This window comes from Acinonyx jubatus, chromosome A2 (assembly GCF_027475565.1).
Source record: "Acinonyx jubatus isolate Ajub_Pintada_27869175 chromosome A2, VMU_Ajub_asm_v1.0, whole genome shotgun sequence".
NCBI lineage: Eukaryota > Metazoa > Chordata > Mammalia > Carnivora > Felidae > Acinonyx > Acinonyx jubatus.
The window spans coordinates 26417584-26435799 of record NC_069383.1 but is presented as its reverse complement, the minus strand read 5'-3'; the positions used below and the strand labels follow the sequence as shown (position 1 = coordinate 26435799).

Below are 18216 nucleotides of genomic sequence, written 5' to 3'. Positions count from 1 at the left end.
TCAAATGGATTACTAAGACAAGAATTCAAACCAAGGGAAACATGAGAGAAGAGTTGTCAGAATTAAACTCACCAGGAGAATGTCAGACTCCCGGACAAGAGAGGCTTGGTACCAAACTCCATTTTTTTGTGATAGAATTTTAACTCATTCCTACCTTAGTTCAGTGATTCTTAAACCTGTATGATTACCACCATGACTGTTGTCTCTTAAACTACAAATCCAAATTTGTACACTTCCAAAGGCTTAGAATCAATAAATCCGTACTGAAAACCAACACATTAAAAGACAGATAAGGGAAGTCAGTCTAATATTTTCAGCCTGTTTTTTTCTAGGCTGGAAACATGGCACAATTAGGGTTAACTCATGTTTTCCCCTTTGTTTCTCTCCATTTATCTCGAGCTTTTAATTTCACCAGTGTTTCTATTGAAAACTTTTCTCATTTGTAGTATCTCACCTGAATTCTTATTATTTTGTCCCTTGGATATCTTGCTCTAGGTGATGGTTCTGTTTCAAGGGAACAGTCCCAGGTGTCTGAAGATGTGTTCTCTTCCACTTTCCCAATAGTTCTTGCCTCAAATCCCTGTTTGTAAGTAAGCTAGTATCTTTGGTTTTATTTCACTAGCACCAAGACTCTTCTTGACTTAACAGCTTCTACCCTCACATTTTTATCAACAGATTCATCAAGAATATTTGCAATTAATACGCTTATGCTAGTTTTAATGGTATGGTTTCAAAACTATAATTAACACTTCAGTATATAATTAATACTAACATTTCAACCATATATTAGAGCTGACAAATTTCTGATTAAATGAACGAACTGAATAAGTATTCAGCAAACATTTACCTACAACATTACAGCTGACAAATTTCTGACTAAATGAACGAACTGAATAAGTATTCAACAAACATTTATCTACAACTACTGTCTGAACCATAGTAATTAGATGAAGACTGGGAGACAATGACAAATCAATTCCAAAAGCAAATTTACAATCTCTTGAAAATGAAAAAAGAAAGCCATAATGGAGCCCTGTTTTGATTTTAATGACTGTAAAATACTAGCACATATGTTAAATGCAGACCATGTATAAAGGGGTGTGTTATTATACCCAATTATATTTTAATGCAGAATAGGGCATTTTTTCCAGTAAAGAGTTACATAATAAGTGTTTTCAGATTTGTGGGTCATATTCTGTTGAAGCTATTCAAACCTTCCATTATAATGTGAAAGCAGCCATGAACAAAATATAAAAGAATGGGTGTGGTTGTGCTTCGACAAACTTTGTTTACAAAAACCAGACAGGTGACTGAATTTGATCCTCTATATTATACTTTATTAGTGCCTGTTTTAGTGGACATGATTTGTCCATGGTATGTCACATATTGGTGCAATAAAATACTAAAAGATTTTCTTTTTTAAAAACCCTCCTATATAATATGTACTGAAGATATGACAAACTTTATATAGAATGTAGCAAGTTATTTCACAATATAAAAGTTCTAGAATTCATATCATCAAATATTTATTACATCCTCTATGCTGCATGATACAAGGAGAAAGGAAAGGGTTTATTAGTATGAAAATCTTCCTAACAAGTTGTTATGACTTTGTTAAATTCACATTTGTCAAGTGGAGCAAAAGGTGCTGGATGGTTAGGTCGCAGGCTAACAACAGACCACAAAAGAAACTGAAATAGAGAAGTTAATTACTCACAAGTCCAGAAGAAAGCACACAGCACACCTTGAAAGGCTACCACGTAATTATTAGAAACTAGAAGAGGGAAGGAAGGATCCTTCCCTACTGCTTTCAGAGGGGCACAGCACTGTCAACAGTTTGGTTTTAGATTTCTAGCCTCCATAACTATGGAGGAGTAAGTTTTTGTTGTTTCAAACCACCACATTTGTGGTGATTTGTTATGGCAGCCCTAGGTGGGATAATACTCAAATATATCAAATATATCTCTCAAAGTTGTGCTGAAGGGATTGTTCTCTGGATCCTCGCAGGTGATCTAGTTAGGCAGTAAGAAAACGGGTGACGTGCAAAATCTGCTCCAGCATTCCTACCTCCTTAAGTCTTGGACCCCAAGGACCTTCTGTTATCTCAAATATTTTTATAAATATTGACCTTCATTGTATCCTAAATACCACACTGGCAATAGGATCATTAATCTCTTTAAATCTAATTGATCACATTCCCAACCTTAAGTCTGTCCCCACAGAAACACTGCTGGCATCAAAAAACTTATTAATTTTGATATACTCAAGGGGAACAAAAAGGCACTACAATTTTTCAGGGAAGAGTTTAATAGAGGAATGTGAAGTCCATGTTGGAGAAAGGTCTGGAGTGGTCTTCAAACCGGAGCAGGTGAAGAAGGTGAAGCTCGTGGAGAAGGCTAGGAAGCTGCTACATTTGGGTGCCGCTACCACAAAGAGGGAGATTTCTGGAGGGTGCCTTGGCTACTAGCGTCTTGGCTTCCAGTCGTAATGGCTTCTAAATTTCATCTAAACTCTTCTCGTTGACAAACCCTAACCCAACACCATACATTGAAAAGGAATTTGAGGAAATTAGTTCCCAGTTCTATCAGCAAGTGATGAGTAGAAGTTAAAGGTGGCTATGACACAGGAACCTTCGATTCCAGTCTAATAACAACTCTCAAATATGCTTTTGCTCGTATCTTTTTCCTTAAAAACTGAGATAAGACACTCCCTTAAAATGTTTCCTTAAACTGTAGTTCTGTTTTGGATGTTTATTGACTCAAGTTAGTTTCTAAGTTTTATATGCCTGTAAGTAGGCAGGAAATTATTAATTTTCTCTAGAGTTGAATTTAGTATAAAGAAGAAATACAGGATTTTAGCAGCCATGTTGATGAGGTTTCAGTGAAACTGGCATTGAGACATCTAACTTAAACATCATGACAAAAACAATACGTTCCAATAGAGATCTCTCATACTTCAAGAAAGTTGATTAATCTATATTCAATTGATAGTATCACATGACAGAATGTTTCATGTTTTTTTTTTAAGTGTATTTATTTATTTTGAGAGAGACAGAAACAGCGCAAGGGGGGAGGGGCAGAGAGAGAGGGAGACAGAGAATTCCAAGCAGGCTCCACACTGTCAGCATGGAGCCAGATGTGGGCTGGAACTCACAAAACCATGAGATCATGACCTGAGCTGAAACCAAGAGCTGGATGATTAACTGAGTGAGCCACCCAGCCCCCCCTAGAATGTTTCATGTTTAAGCACAGATTCAATTCTGCATTGTAGTTATTATTTTTCTAATAACAGGCTGGGCTACAAGCTAAGGCAATGAGGCAGTGTTATATTTTTAGTTACGCCCTTAAAAAGGCAATACACTTCTTACTGATTCTCCTATTTTCAAGAAAATAATATGATGGCATAAAAAATTGATTAATAATTGCAAAATACTCCTAAAATCTTCCACTAATAATTATTTATCCACTTCTGACTATTTTTCTAGCTTTACTGAGAAATAATTAATATATAACATTGTGTGGTGTACAATGTATTAATTTGATACATTTATATATATTACAAAATGATTGCCACCATAGCATTAACTAACACTTCCACCCTCATACCTTTTGTGTGTGTGTGTGTGTGTGTGTGTGTGTGTTGAGAACAATTAAGATATATTCTCTTAGCAAGTGTCAAGTATATAGGACAGTATTACTAGCTATAATCACCATGCTGCATATTAGAATCCCAGAACTTGTTAATCTTATAACTGGAAGTTGGTACCTTTTGACCAGTATCTCTCACTTTCCCCTATCACTATGCCCCTGATAACCACTTTTCTACTTTGTTTCTCTAAGTTCAGCTTTTTCAATTCCACATAGTCATGAAATCATACAGTATTTGTCTTTATCTGTCTGACTTACCTCACTTATCATAATGCCATCAAGGTTCATCCAAGCAAAATGCAGCATTTCTCATAACCAAACAATATTCCACATTATATATGCATCTTCTTTATGCATTCATCATTGATGGACCCTTTGGTTGTTTCTCAATCTTGGCTATTGTGAATGATGCTGGAATGAACATAGTGACGCAGATACCTCTTTAAGATCCTGTTTTCATTTCCTTTGGATATGTACCCAGAAGTGGGATTGCTGGATTTTATGGTAGTTCTACTTTTAATTTTTTTAAGAACCTCCATACTGTTTTCCATAGTGGGTGCACCAATTTACATTCCCATCAACACCATTATAGGCATTCCCTTTTCTCCACACCCTCTACAACACTCTCCACACCCTCGACCATAAAGACATTTATCTTTTTGATGATTGGCACTCTGACACATGTGAAGTGATATCTCATTGTGGTTTGGATTTGCTTCCTAATGATTAGTGATGTCAAGCATCTTTTCATGTAGCTGTTTGGGAAAATGTCCATTCAGTTCCACTGCCCATTTTTAAATTGTTTTTTTTTTTTTTTGCTTTGTTTTGTTTTGCTATGGAACTATATGTGTTCTTTATGTATTTTGGATATTGACCCTTTATCAGCTATAATTTGCAAGTATCTCTTCCCATTCCATAGGTTGTCTTTTAATTTTGTCGGTTTCTTTTGCTGTGCAGAGATTTTCAGTTTCATGTAGTCACAATTGTTTATTTTTTCATTTGTTGCTTGTGCTATTGGTATCATATCCTGAAAATTGTCAAGGGGCTTTTTCCCTATGTTATTTTCTAGGAGTTTTATGGTTTTAGGTCTTGGGTTTTAAGACTTTAATCCAGGTCTCTGTTAACTGCAATAGCTCCTGCTGTGTGTCTTCTAGTAACAGCCTCTACTATTCTTCCTTGTTCCCAGCTCTAGACATCTTAGTTTTGCTGATCTGGGTGGGGTGAAAACACAGCGAGATCTTCATGCAGTGCCCCAAGAGGCTGGAGAAGGTGCTTGCTCACTCTGTTTTTCCTTTCCTGGCAAGAAGAGCTCATTCCACCTGGCACGTAAGTTCCTTCTTGTTGTCCAACATTCCTGGCTTCAGGGATGAGATGCTACAGGCAAACTGAAGTCTTCCTTCTCTTCTATGTGATATTTTCAGTTTTTCCCACTGTATGGCTAACACTTTCTGAGTGGACTCTACAGGTCTCCCAGAGTTGTTTATGTTCATGGATAGTTGATCTTTTCTGGAGAACAGGAAAACTGGGTTCTCCCACATTGCCATGTTTTTGCAACCCTTCCACTAATTTTCAGATGAATGAGATTATTTCATAAAGCAATGGTGTTTAATATGTTTAAGTTAGCAACTAATCAACTTTTTTTCTTCCTCACTATTATAAAAAATATAACTCTCTTTTCCTGGTTGTAACAGAATTTCAAAGAGTGAAATTCGGTTTGCTCAAATATTCATACACTGACCATCCATCTTCTTGCTATTTCCTGCAAAGAAGATCAACAGAAACCAAACAAGCCTGGGATTTTGACTATAAGGAGTCCTGGAGTCTCAAAAGAAGAGAAATTAATACCTTAAAAAGAAATGGAGGACCCAAGTTAGAATAAAGGGACTTGTATCCCATATTTGGAGGAACATGTATGTTTGGTAGTTACAGATGTGGTCTCTTCTGATGACCCTTAGGGTTACTGCCACCTCTTCCATAATATGTCCCATGTCTCCATTGTTAGAGACAAACTACAGAATGAAAGAACCATGAGAAAGTACTCTCTTAGGTTCATACATTATTAGTGTATCTTGAGGGTAGCTAACACTGTATGAAATCAGAATTCAGCTTTCACAGGTGGAAAATTCTCAAATCCAGTCATTCAGCAATTATTCTTTTTGATTATCTCCTATTCAGGATACTCTATTAGAAAAAAACAGATAATAGTCAAATTTAAATGCTACCATGATTCTTCTACAACATAATATTCATGTATATTTGGAGAACTTTGGTCTGTCACATTATTTTCAACACATTAGGTTTTAGAATAAGTATCATTTAGGAGAAAAGCCTAAGTAATTACACCTGAATTACATCAAATTTTAAGCTGTCAGGTCACTGAGGAGTAGAGATGTAGCATTTTTACGTTTGTGTGCCTGCTGTAATGATATATTCCAGTTAAAGCCGTGAAAGGAGGTCAGTGAAGCTAAAAGGAACATAATTTCCAGAACAATATCATAGCAGTAAAGAGCACAAGGTCTAGCATTGAATGGCTTGATTTGAGACCAGTCTCTAATCGTCCTCAAAATTTCCTCCCATTGAGAACTTTGGGAATTTATATAATTTTGCAGGGCTTGATTTTCTTTTTATAAAAATAATGGTAATGGTAATTCCATCCTCATACATAAAATATGTAAACATTTAAAGTCACAGTATGCCCATGGTAGACATGCAACAGGGTAATTAGTATGGCTTGTTAAAATTTCAAATATATTTAGTCCAATTAAATGGAAACATGGAATAGGCATTTTGGCCTTTAGATATCGAGGTTTCCTCAAGTGCAGGGTCAATTGCTGTATGATTCAGGTGTAGACGTTCTTGCATTTGTAACCTGGATGTGTCATATTTTTTCAGGGTTTAAAGTAAAGCTTCTTACTTACGCCTTACCGCAGAAGTAAAGTTTTTGGTTATCTATGTGGTTTTTTTCCTCTCCTTCCTTTCTTTCTTCCCTCCTTTTGTCCTGCCTTCTTCTCTTTTCCTTCCTTCTTTTTTTTTTTTTTGTTTTCACTGTATTTATTACTAACAATAATGGTGTTTTTCTTTTATTCTTGTCATTCTCAAAAACCATGTTCATTGTTTGATGGATAACCTATTCTGGAATTTATCAGTCTTGAAATTTTGAAATCGATTTAGCACTAACAATATAAAAATATAATAGTAAAAGTAGACGTGCTAATTTATGAATCTCTGTTAAATTATCAAAAATACATGCTTTTTAAAAAAAGATACATGTTATGTTTTCAGCTTTTGAAATTAAATATTATAAATAGCATCAAATGTTTAAAACATCTTATTGAAAGTTTTTGGTAGTTGAAACCTGATTTTAACTTAAGTAACATATATTTTTTTAATTATAAAAAACACTAATAAAATAAACACATTGAGTAGGCAAAAATGCCCACATTTCAATTTGATGGCAGGCATGCATCACTGATCTATTTTTAGGGGGAGGCTTAGTATATCAGATGCCTATGTCATCATGGTCAAGGTTTGAACACTTGGTAAGGGTGGTCTGACCCTTACATGTTGGTATTGTCAGTCCTGCCTGTTTTTGTTTCAGTGTTATCTTTATCCACCTCAAGGTATATATTTACTTATTCATTTGAATTTCTGGTGCATGAAGTTAATAAATTTTATATCTTAGTTTATGACATGTCATTTTCATTACAAGATTTTACTTTAATTATTTATGTTTCCCCCTTAACCTTTCACTATCCCTGCCATCCTTTTCCTCCCATAAGCACATAGCCTTCAGATTTTGTTACGTTTTTGTTTACATAGTATCATCTCACTGAAAGGAAATCTAGAACAAAATGTCAAGATCAAAGTGAGGATGCAGTGAAGGATCGTGACTGTCACTGTACTTCACAAAGGCCCCTTATTTAAAGTGTTTTCTCAAAACTAAAAACAACAATAATGAAATAGTCAAACTACAAGTATCACTACTTTCAAATGTTTTGCATTTACTACTTTAAGGCAATAGAAAAAAGTTAAAGTGTATATCCTATTCCCCAGAAATAACTGTTCAAAACAGATTTTTCCCATAAGGTTTACATTACTGGTTGAAATTTCTTCCCAACCTTACATTACAGTCCATAAATTTTTATTTGTTTAAATGACAATATAGATGTGAGGGACTTTACTATGAGCTGTAGAGGATCTGAATCATAATTATATGATTTTAAGAGGCACAGAAAAACTGACAGCTACTGGTTTACTATAGCTGCCTCTATATGCCTCAGATTTGAATATAGTAAGAGACTACAATGGATGATGGAGAGGGACACAGCGTGAGAGATAAAAATACTCTTCTATATTAATTATAAATTGATGGTGCAAAAACAATGGAGACCCTATTCTCAGTTTTTGACAGAATGCATAAGTGCCGGTTTTCTTGAGATGGCAGAAGATGGGTGGGAAAAGGGGCGCTGGGACTCCTACATACAATTGCATTCACTACAAATCAATGCCTTATAATCAAATGACAACTGGGATCCCTGCTACACGGGATCAGTTCTGTTTATATAACGAGCAAAACATACTACCTAAAAAAAAATAAATTCTACTTTTGTTTTTAACTGCTTTTTCCACATTGGTTTTCCTCATTTTTTTCTAATATTCTAGCATTTCTGCAGATGGTGATGGCAGCAGTGAAGTAACACTGTAACTCTGATAGAGTGAAAGAATCGAATTAGTTATTCCAAATTCTTGAAAGCAAGCATCATGTCCTGAACTTGCTTTACATTAATGATGGCTCTTTGCAAGAGAGCACGCAAACTGGAGAACAGTAAGTCTCTATTATGCAATTTTTGATACAAAATCAATTTGTTTGCTTTAGATTAGTAACGACCCTCTCTTTTATATTCATAAACTCATGAGTATAGCTCTCAGTTATAAGATGAGTTGATGAGAATGAAGGATGGACTTAGCAAAAGTCAGTTTTCACCAGACAGCAATAAAGAGACCGTGCATCAAAACTATGCTCTACTGAAACAGAGGACACTAAAATGAGAAATAAAAGTAAGAAGACATAGAAAGTAAAGGTACAATATAAGTTTACAAGTATTTGCAGCCAGAGTTGTCCAAGTCCTAATGAGAAAGGCAGTAACTGGACATTCATCCAGCATCACAGGCAGTCCACAAGTCAGCAAAATATGCGTGGTAATGAAGCAGAGAAAGTAAAAAACAGGTATAACAGCTGAAGAAGAAAACAATCAGTGAATATTTTATAAGCCCATTAAAACCAGGACATTTTGAAATGGGAAGAATGGTACATTGACGTCAAATGGACAAGATAATTTGTTACAGATTTGTTATTAGATATCTCTAATACTAATCACCACCGACATCATCATCATAGCTAAAAGTCATTGAGTACCTACCATGAGTCAATCAGCTCCTCCAGGAGCTGTAAGAGTTCCCACAGCCTTACCATGAGATCAAATAATTTGCCTTAAGTTACACAGAATTAGTTTCAAATCTCAGTTTTTCTACTTCATTCATCAGTAGAACTTTGGCAAATAGTTTAACCCTTTAACCCTTTGCTTAATCATGACATATTACATTAGATCAGTTTTGCTGTTTAAAAAAACGTACTTTATTTGCTGTACATCATTTGCATCATTGATGCAGTATTTTACTCTTAAATAAAAGAACACTGTGTTTGCTTATGAATGTTTAAATATAATATCCTTTTATTGAGTTTACTTCTTCTTTGACATTTCTTTTAGGGTTTACATGCAACAGTCATTGTTTATTCTTTCCTAAATACTAAATATTTTACCTCAAATTCACACTTAGCATATCAGTTCTACAAAGAAATGCCTACAAACGGATCTACTGGCTTATGTATAGGATATAGTTGTTGGGTTTTTTCTAGGATGATTTCTAAAAATATTTTGGCAGTATATCACTAATTTGACAAGCTATCAAGTTGTAAAACTCTGGTAAAAGCAAAATACTATATGGTTTTATTTGCCCATGTTAAAGACTGAAGTCCAGCATATCTATATAATAAAAAAAAAACCCAGAAAATATACATTAAGCATCTATATAGCTTACTTCTCATTCCCAAGATGATGTTGGAGTATATAAAATACCCCCAACTTTATACATTTTTCTAACAAAGAGGATACTCATATAGCAAATTTAAATCATAATTTGAACCTTTTATTTCAGCTGTAGAATAATTTAATTTTAAAGCAGATTTATCTTCCTAAATAGGTTAAAATTTTTGAAATATGATCAATTGATTAATCAGGTTATTGGATGATTTAAAAGTGCCTAAAAACAGAAAAAAAATGGGGCGCCTGGGTGGCGCAGTCGGTTAAGCGTCCGACTTCAGCCAGGTCACGATCTCGCGGTCCGTGAGTTCAAGCCCCGCGTCGGGCTCTGGGCGGATGGCTCAGAGCCTGGAGCCTGTTTCCGATTCTGTCTCCCTCTCTCTCTGCCCCTCCCCCGTTCATGCTCTGTCTCTCTCTGTCCCAAAAATAAATAAACGTTGAAAAAAAAAAATTAAAAAAAAAACAAAAACAAAAACAAAAATAATCCTACTCCACCATTCCATGAGGTAGAATTGGAACAAAAGTCTTTAAAACTGTATATAATTGTCAGATATAAAAAAAAATGGAAAACTTATAGGATATAATATAGAAAACTTATAGAATATAGCATCTAGATTCAGTTATTCATTCTAATAACTATTACCTAGCTCAGGGAACTTGTATTAATATTGATATTCCTTCCACTCATTGCAGCCTCTTGGATATCAAAGTCATGATACATAGATGCAAAGAGGTTCCCCTACTCCATTTATTCTGAACAGCTTGTTTTTCTCCTTGGTAGTTTTTACAATGAGGGAAAAAGGAGATGACATATTAGATCTCTCATTCAGTGAAATTTCTGTTTAGCCTACTACTAAAAATTTTACTTTTTTAATAACTTTCTTCTTCCATCCAGCTTCAAGATACATGTTTATCTGCATTTTTCAATTTTGGTACTTTGTTATTCTGATAACAGAGAAGGGTGTGTATTTTAAAGCTGTCATCTGGAAATGAGTCTGTCTATCTATATTTTCTGTTATCACTGGCAGGTAGGCCAAAGAGTTTTTCTACCAAATTATATTCCCAGCAGGAGTAGATGTAGACACTCTAACAAACTCTGGGCACAGTGTCATCTGTATCTGTGAAAGGGACCAATCTGCATGCCATCTGGCACCAGAGACTTGAAGTACTTGAAGTCATATTGGAGACATTTTGGCTCTGGCAATCAGGGTTACAGCTATGTGGTAAGTTAAATGCTTCCCATAGAGCTTCTGACAGAGTATTATAACCCTAAAAAAGACAAACTGGGTGGTATCATTGGGCTGGCTAGAATTATGGTAAAAAAATAAAGACAACTAAGTTGGGAATTACTCTTTTTGTGAAAAATCCAGAAGGGCCTATGTGTCATAATAATTCACAATATTTAAGTTCATCCTTCAAAAATAGACTACTTTTAAAAATAAAGGTATTAGCCTTCAGACTCAATAAAAAAGGATAAGAATGTTCTTTTCAAGGTGCAGCATACTGTGTCTGTAAGTAACAGCTTGAGAGAAAATTACAGTCATTAGGGTGCAATGGTAAAGAGTTTTATTTCTATTTAATTCAAATTAAATCTGATTCAAAATACACAGGGAACAGGGGTGGTTACTGCCAGGGATGCTATTAAAGCTTCTGTTCAGCACTTCTGCAGTCTCTTTTTAAAAATGAGACTGACAGTATCATCCCCACTATTGCCCTTCTGTTTACTCTCCCTTCACTACTACCCTAAACACAACTGCTTTTGGTTGGAAGTAGAATCAGGGAGACAAGATGAAAGGCAAGAGAAGGAAGGAATGAGTGGAGACAATTAAATATCACTGCTGAGAGAATAAGTTTAAAAAATTTTACTCACCATTTCCAAGACTGGCTGTATTTTTTTTTAATGTTTGTTTGTTTATTTATTAAATTTTTTTTAATGTTTATTTATTTTTGAGACAGAGAGAGACAGAGCATGAATGGGGGAGGGGCAGAGAGAGAGGGAGACACAGAATTGGAAGCAGGCTCCAGGCTCTGAGCCATCCGCCCAGAGCCCGACGCGGGGCTTGAACTCACGGACCGCGAGATCGTGACCTGAGCTGAAGTCGGACGCTTAACCGACTGAGCCACCCAGGCGCCCCTGTTTATTTTTTGAGAGAGAGAGAACGTAAGCAAGAGAAGGTTTGAGACAAGGACAGAGAGAATCCCAGGTAGGCTCTGCCACTGTTAGAGTTGAGCCCAATGTTGGGCTTGATCTCACGAACCATGAGATCATGACCTGAGCCAAAATCAAGAGTCACATACTTAACCAACTGAGCCTCCCAGATGCCTCCCCACTCAAGACTTTTTTTTTTTTCAATTTTTTAAAACTTTGTTTTTAATGGGGGCGCCTGGGTGGCTCAGTTGGTTAGGTGTCCAACTTTGGCTCAGGTCATGATCTCATGGTTTGTGAGTTGGAGCCCCGCATCAGGCTCTGTGCTGACAGCTCAGGGCCTGGAGCCTGCTTCAGACTCTGTGTCTCCCTCTGTCTCTGCCCCTCTCCTGCTTGCACTCTGTGTCTCTCTCTCTCTCTGAAAAATAAATAAAACATTAAAAAAAAATTTAAATTTGTTTTTAATGTCTGTTTATTTTTGAGAGACAGAGAGAGAGACAGAGTGCAAGCAGGGGAGGGGCAGAAAGAGAGGGAGACACAGATTCTGAAACAGGCTCCAGGCCCTGAGCTGTCAGTACAGAGCCCGATGTGGGGCCTGAACCTACAAACCTGAGATCATGACCTGAGCTGAAGTTGGATGCTTAACTGTCTGAGCCACCCAGTGCCTCTAAGACTGGGTTTTTAAAAGAAACTCTGTACTTGGTTTGTGATGCCATCATTTTTAAGTGAATTTAGGTATTAAGGTAGTATCTTTTTTTCTTACAATAACTTGCTCGTGATAAAGTAATTTTCATATAAATGTCTACCAACTTTCAATAAAATAATTAATGTATTTGTTTGAAATTTTGTTCCCAACATTTCAGCTTAGTTTCTGCCCATGATAATTTGCTTAATTCTCTCTATTTTGTTTTTGGCCCTTTTATTCATATCAGCCACAGAAATGTTATCTCTAGTAAAGCATTCCTCCTCTTTCCTTCCTTCATTTCTTCCTTCTTCCCTTATTACTATCTTTGTTTCATTATCTTTCACTCATGGAAATAGATTTTATTAGTTTCCTGTGGCTGCCATAACCACAAACTTCGTGATTTAAAATAACACAAACTTAATATAACAAAATTTGACTGACAGTTCTGGAAGTAAGAAGTCTTGAAAATGACCTGTCAGCAGGGCTGTATTCTTTTTGGAGATTCTAAGGGAAAATCCATTCCTTTCCTGTCCTAGCTTCTAAAAGCTATCCATATCTCCTGGCTCATGCTCCCCCCTCCCCATCCCTAATAATGGCACCACAATGACCTCTGCCTCCATTGTCTCCATCTTATAAGGACACTTGTGATTATACTGGGCTCACTTGGAAAATCCAGAATAATTTCTCTATCTCAAAATTCTTAATTTAGTCACATCTGCAGTGTTCTCTTTGCCCAGTCAAGTAATGTATCCATAGATTCTGGGGATCAGCACACAGACAACTTTGTAGGGATATTGTTTTGCCTACCACATACATAGAGGGCACCAAGTGATCATATCAGAAGGTAACAATTTCTACCAGTGTTAACTGCCATGTCAGTGTGACAAATGGTGTAATGGTGCTATAATCATCAGTGTGAAAATAAAAGAAATTTCATTTACAATGGATTTGAGAAGGGGTGCCTGGGTGGCTCAGTCAATTAAGCATCCAACTCTTGATGTTTGGGTTAGATCATGATCTCATGGTCAATGAGATCATGCCCTGTGTCAGGTTCTATGCTGATGGCGCAGAGCCTGCTTCGGATTCTCTCTCTCTCCCTCTCTCTCTCTCTCTCAAAATTAAAAAATAAAATGGATTTGAGAAGTGCTGAAGGGGGAGCTCTCATGCAGGTTCCATTGCTGTAGCCTGCATAGCCAGCAGGAAGAAAGATAAGAATTATCTTGACAAGGGATGACATTTTTCACATAGAAATTTCATCTACTGCTTTTTGGAAAAAGTAGGAAGATCCCTCTCTGTTACAGCAACAACTCACTAACCACTGCTCACAGCCAACCAGAGATTGCCATACCTCAAACTCTTGTTCTTCTCCAGTGACCTTGTGTTCAAAGCAACCCTCTCCAATTTCCTCCTAAAACCTAATAAAAGCTGACCTCCCCTTTGTCTATTTGTGCTTGCCTATGGTTCACCACAGCTTGCATGTCCCTAACTGCAATTTCTCTGCTATTCCCAAACAAAATCATTCTGCTAGAAAAATAACTGGCCATTTTACTTTTAAGGTTGACATCAGCAATATTCTCTCAGATGGAAGGAAATGGAAGGAAATCACTTGCCTGGCTCTAGAGAATCACTGATTCACTTACATAGGAGTCTTATTGAACAGTCCTGAGGCAATAAAAGAAATAATCTCTCTTCTCAAGAAGCTTAAAACCTACTATCAGGAAAAAGGTATGCAAGTAGATAATTATAAGAGTAGGCAAAGTGGTTAGTGCCTTAAGAGATGAATCAAACACATCAGCAAACAGAGAAAATACTTCCAATTAGGCTTACTGGTGAAGGCTTTATTTTCATTTATTTATTTAGCAAATAGTTATACAGCTCTTACTTTGTCCCAGACATTATTCTACATATTTTTCACATTTTACTCATTTCAGTCTTATAGCAATCCTCTGTGAAACACATTAGTATCATCCTAATTTTACAGATGACAAAGCTCAGACACAAATAGGTTAAGAAAGTTAAGTAAAATCACATACTTAGAAAGAAGTCTGAACCCAGGCTGTCTGGCTCCAGGTTCCCTTTCTTAACCATTACACTAAGCTACTTTCTAGAGTGAGCCAACAGACCCTCATAAGTTTTGTATTAAAAAGTCTGGGTGGCTCAGTTGGTTAAGCAACTTTGACTCAGGTCACGATTTTGTGGTTCCTGAGTTTGAGCCCTGCATGGGGATCCCTGCTGTCAGCGCAGAGCCTGGGTGATAAAACAGGAAAGCAAAGGACACACCAATTCAGTTGAGTATCATAGCTCAATTATCTAGAGTAGTATGAAATATGTAGCTATATATAATTCTGTACCCACACATTTATAGATGAGCAAAATTCCAAAGTATTGGATCATTCTAGCTATCTAAGAGCATCTTAAAACTCTGAAATTTCCTTAGTCTGAACCTTGAGTTGGGCACAAACATGAAGTCCATAGAATTTTGGTTTGAAGAATTTTGGTTTAGTAGCAATTACCTGTCACGTTATTTAGATTATTTCAAGTCTGAAAATTACTCTCAGTTCTTACAATATATTTTTCTCATCATAAGAATTATTAAATTATATGTAACTTCATATAAACATTATACTGGTAAATAGCTTTAGAATCAGACATACCTGGGTTTGGATCACATCTCTGCTACTGCCAGTTGTGTGTAACATATGTGTCTCCTCAGAGCTTCGTTTTTTCGTCTGTAATGTGGGTACAGAAACAATTACTTACTTCTTCGAATGGAAGTTAAATAGTGCATATTGAAACACATAGTGCAGAACCTGGCTGGCACCTATTAATTGCTCAGTAACTTTTAGCTGCTATTACTACTATAGCCAATTTTTTATAATTTTTATAATGACATAATATGGCAAGGATTGCATTTTAATGTACTAACAGAGCAAACTGAAAATTTTCAATGTTTAAGAAAGTGTATTTTTGAACAATGCTAAAGGAAGTGGCAAAGTACAGAAGTTAGTTAAACAAATTTCTGAATAAGATACACTGGGTCCGAACTCTATCTTCATGACTTACTATACTTACATCTGTGTGACTCTGAGTATGCCAATTAGCTTTCTCAGTCTAATCTTGGCATTCAAACAAGATATGAATAATACCATACATTTAATAAATAATACATATGAAAAATTAATACACTGCCAGAAATATAGTAGATACTCAGTAAATACTAAATTTTTGTTTAAAAATTCTAATTGGACTCCTATTATTTCTTTCTAAGTGTTATTTGTGATAAAATATTCAAAAGTGATAACAGAAAGGTAGAAAGATAGCAAATTTTTGGCACATCAGTGTTTGATCAAGAATTTACTAATGATTTTAAGATAACATATTATTTACATCATTTACATTACATATGACCCATATTTTACATTGGGTCATAATGGATTTTGACAAAGATAAATTGTATCTTTATGGCTTTTTTTTTCCCCCACTACATAGGTGTATGCCTAAATTAACCCATTTTTTTTATAAAAGCAGTCAAATTCATCACTGTTTTAGGACAACTGTTTTTCCAAAAAATACAAGCTGAAAGTAGTATAGTATCCAATTTTGTTGACATTAGATTTTTAGAATTTATTTACACAGTCTAATTAGTAGATGCTGACTGAATCAAAGAAATCAGTTTGGAAAAATCAGTACATTCCCTGGCATCTGTTCTTGGGTCATTATTTACTGAATCTTCACTTTTACAGCAGTAAGGGCAATTATTATAAAGTTAATTGATAAACTAAGTGTTTCCATCAGCAAGAAAGAGTTGATTTTACAACTGCAATGGGTCTGAAAATTTTAAAGAACATATTTAGGCAGTCTCAGATTTATATATAGATCTCCCTCAATTTATGATGGGGTTACATCCTGGTAAGCCTATCATAAATTGGAAATACCATAAATCAAAAATGCATTTAAGACATCTAATGTAGCAAACATCATGGCCTAGCTTAGCCTACCTTACACATGCTCAGAACACTTATATTAGCCTACTAGTTGGGCAAAATCACCTAACACAAAACCTATTTTCTAATAAAGTATTGAATATTTCATGTAATTTACTGAATACTGTGCTGAAAGTGAAAAATAGAATGGTTGTACAGGCACAGAATGGTTTAAGTATAATTGTTATTTACCCTCGTGATCACGTGGCTGACCGAGAGCTGTGGCTGCCATTGTCCAGCATCACGAGAGAGGACTCTCCCACATAACACTAGCACAGGAAAAGGTCAAAATTCAAAGTACAGTTCCTACTGAATGCTTATTGTTTTTGCACCATCATGAAGACAAATAAATCATAGGTTAAACTATCATAAGTTGGGGTTCATCTGTATACAGCCTCCTTAATACCAATAATTTTGGCTAGCACTTCCTGAGAATTTCTAGGGCCACTTTACAAGTACCACATTATCTGACACATTAAAATTTATGTATAGATAATTTACTCCCCACCCTTATTTTTCAGATGAGTAAACGGAGGTTTATCTGAGTTTAAAATTTTGCTCAAGTCATATCATTGATAAGTGGAAGATCTGGGACTTGAATTCAGGTATGGCCACTTCTAAATCTCATATTTCTAAGTACTATATTTTTAATATCTTTACAGATAATCACAGAAAATAATAACTCTAAAGATAATAACAAGAAATATCTGCTTTGGTATGCTGTCAATAAATAATACTCTTATCTTCCAAAGCGCATCATACAATGTTCTTTACTTCTATCCTTGCCACTTTCTTCATCATTAGGATTCCCTCATCATTGTTGTTGGCTGGGGCCCCTGCATTCCTCTCAACTCCCCACCCTCTCAGCAATGGCAGACCCATCCCATTTATCCTCTAGCCTGACCCCCTTTACTCTTTGACTGCTTCTCTGCTGTCCTAAATGTCTGGAGTAAGATGTCCTGGGAGAGAACACCAGAATAGGTAATTCCCACTTTCTCCATTGCAAGCGTCAAAACACTAATTTTGGATGCTACATAACAACTTTGATAAAATGATTAGTATGTTCAGTCTGATCATATTAATGGGATTTTCTGTGAAAAGTAGATTAAAATAGATTTCTGTAAAAAGTAGATTAAAAATACATTTATTTCATATATTTACATACTCAAAAAATACCTGCTTTTTAAGAAATTATTGTTTTTTTAAAAAAAATTTTTAACGTGTATTTATTTTTGAGACAGAGAGAGAGAGAGAGAGAGAGAGCAAGCGAGCATGAACGGGGGAGGGTCAGAGAGAGAGGGAGACACAGAATCTGAAACAGGCTCCAGTCTCTGAGCTGTCAGCACAGAGCCCGACATGAGGCTTGAACTCACGGACCGCGAGATCATGACCTGAGTCAAAGTTGGATGCCTAACCGACTGAGCCACCCAGGTGCCCCAAGAAATTCTTTTTTAATGCTTATTTATTTATTTTTGAGAGAGAGAGCATGCACACATGAGCTGGGGAGGAGCAGAGAGAGAGGGTGGCAGAGAATCCCAACCAGGCCCCGTGCTATCAGCACAGAGCCCCACGTGGGGCTAGAACTCACAAACTGTCAGATCATGACCTGAGCGAAAACCATGAGCCAGACCCTAAACTGACTAAGCCACCCTGG

General features: G+C 36.0%; 1 long non-coding RNA gene across 1 annotated transcript in view; it reads right to left on the bottom strand.

Annotated features, from left to right (window-relative positions):
* LOC113604133 (uncharacterized) overlaps positions 1 to 18216 on the bottom strand; it is a 114641-nt gene that overhangs the window by 76880 nt on the left and 19545 nt on the right. The window contains exon 2 of the long non-coding RNA XR_003425976.2: positions 15234 to 15308. This is a non-coding gene — a long non-coding RNA (uncharacterized LOC113604133). The remainder of the gene's footprint in view (positions 1 to 15233; positions 15309 to 18216) is intronic.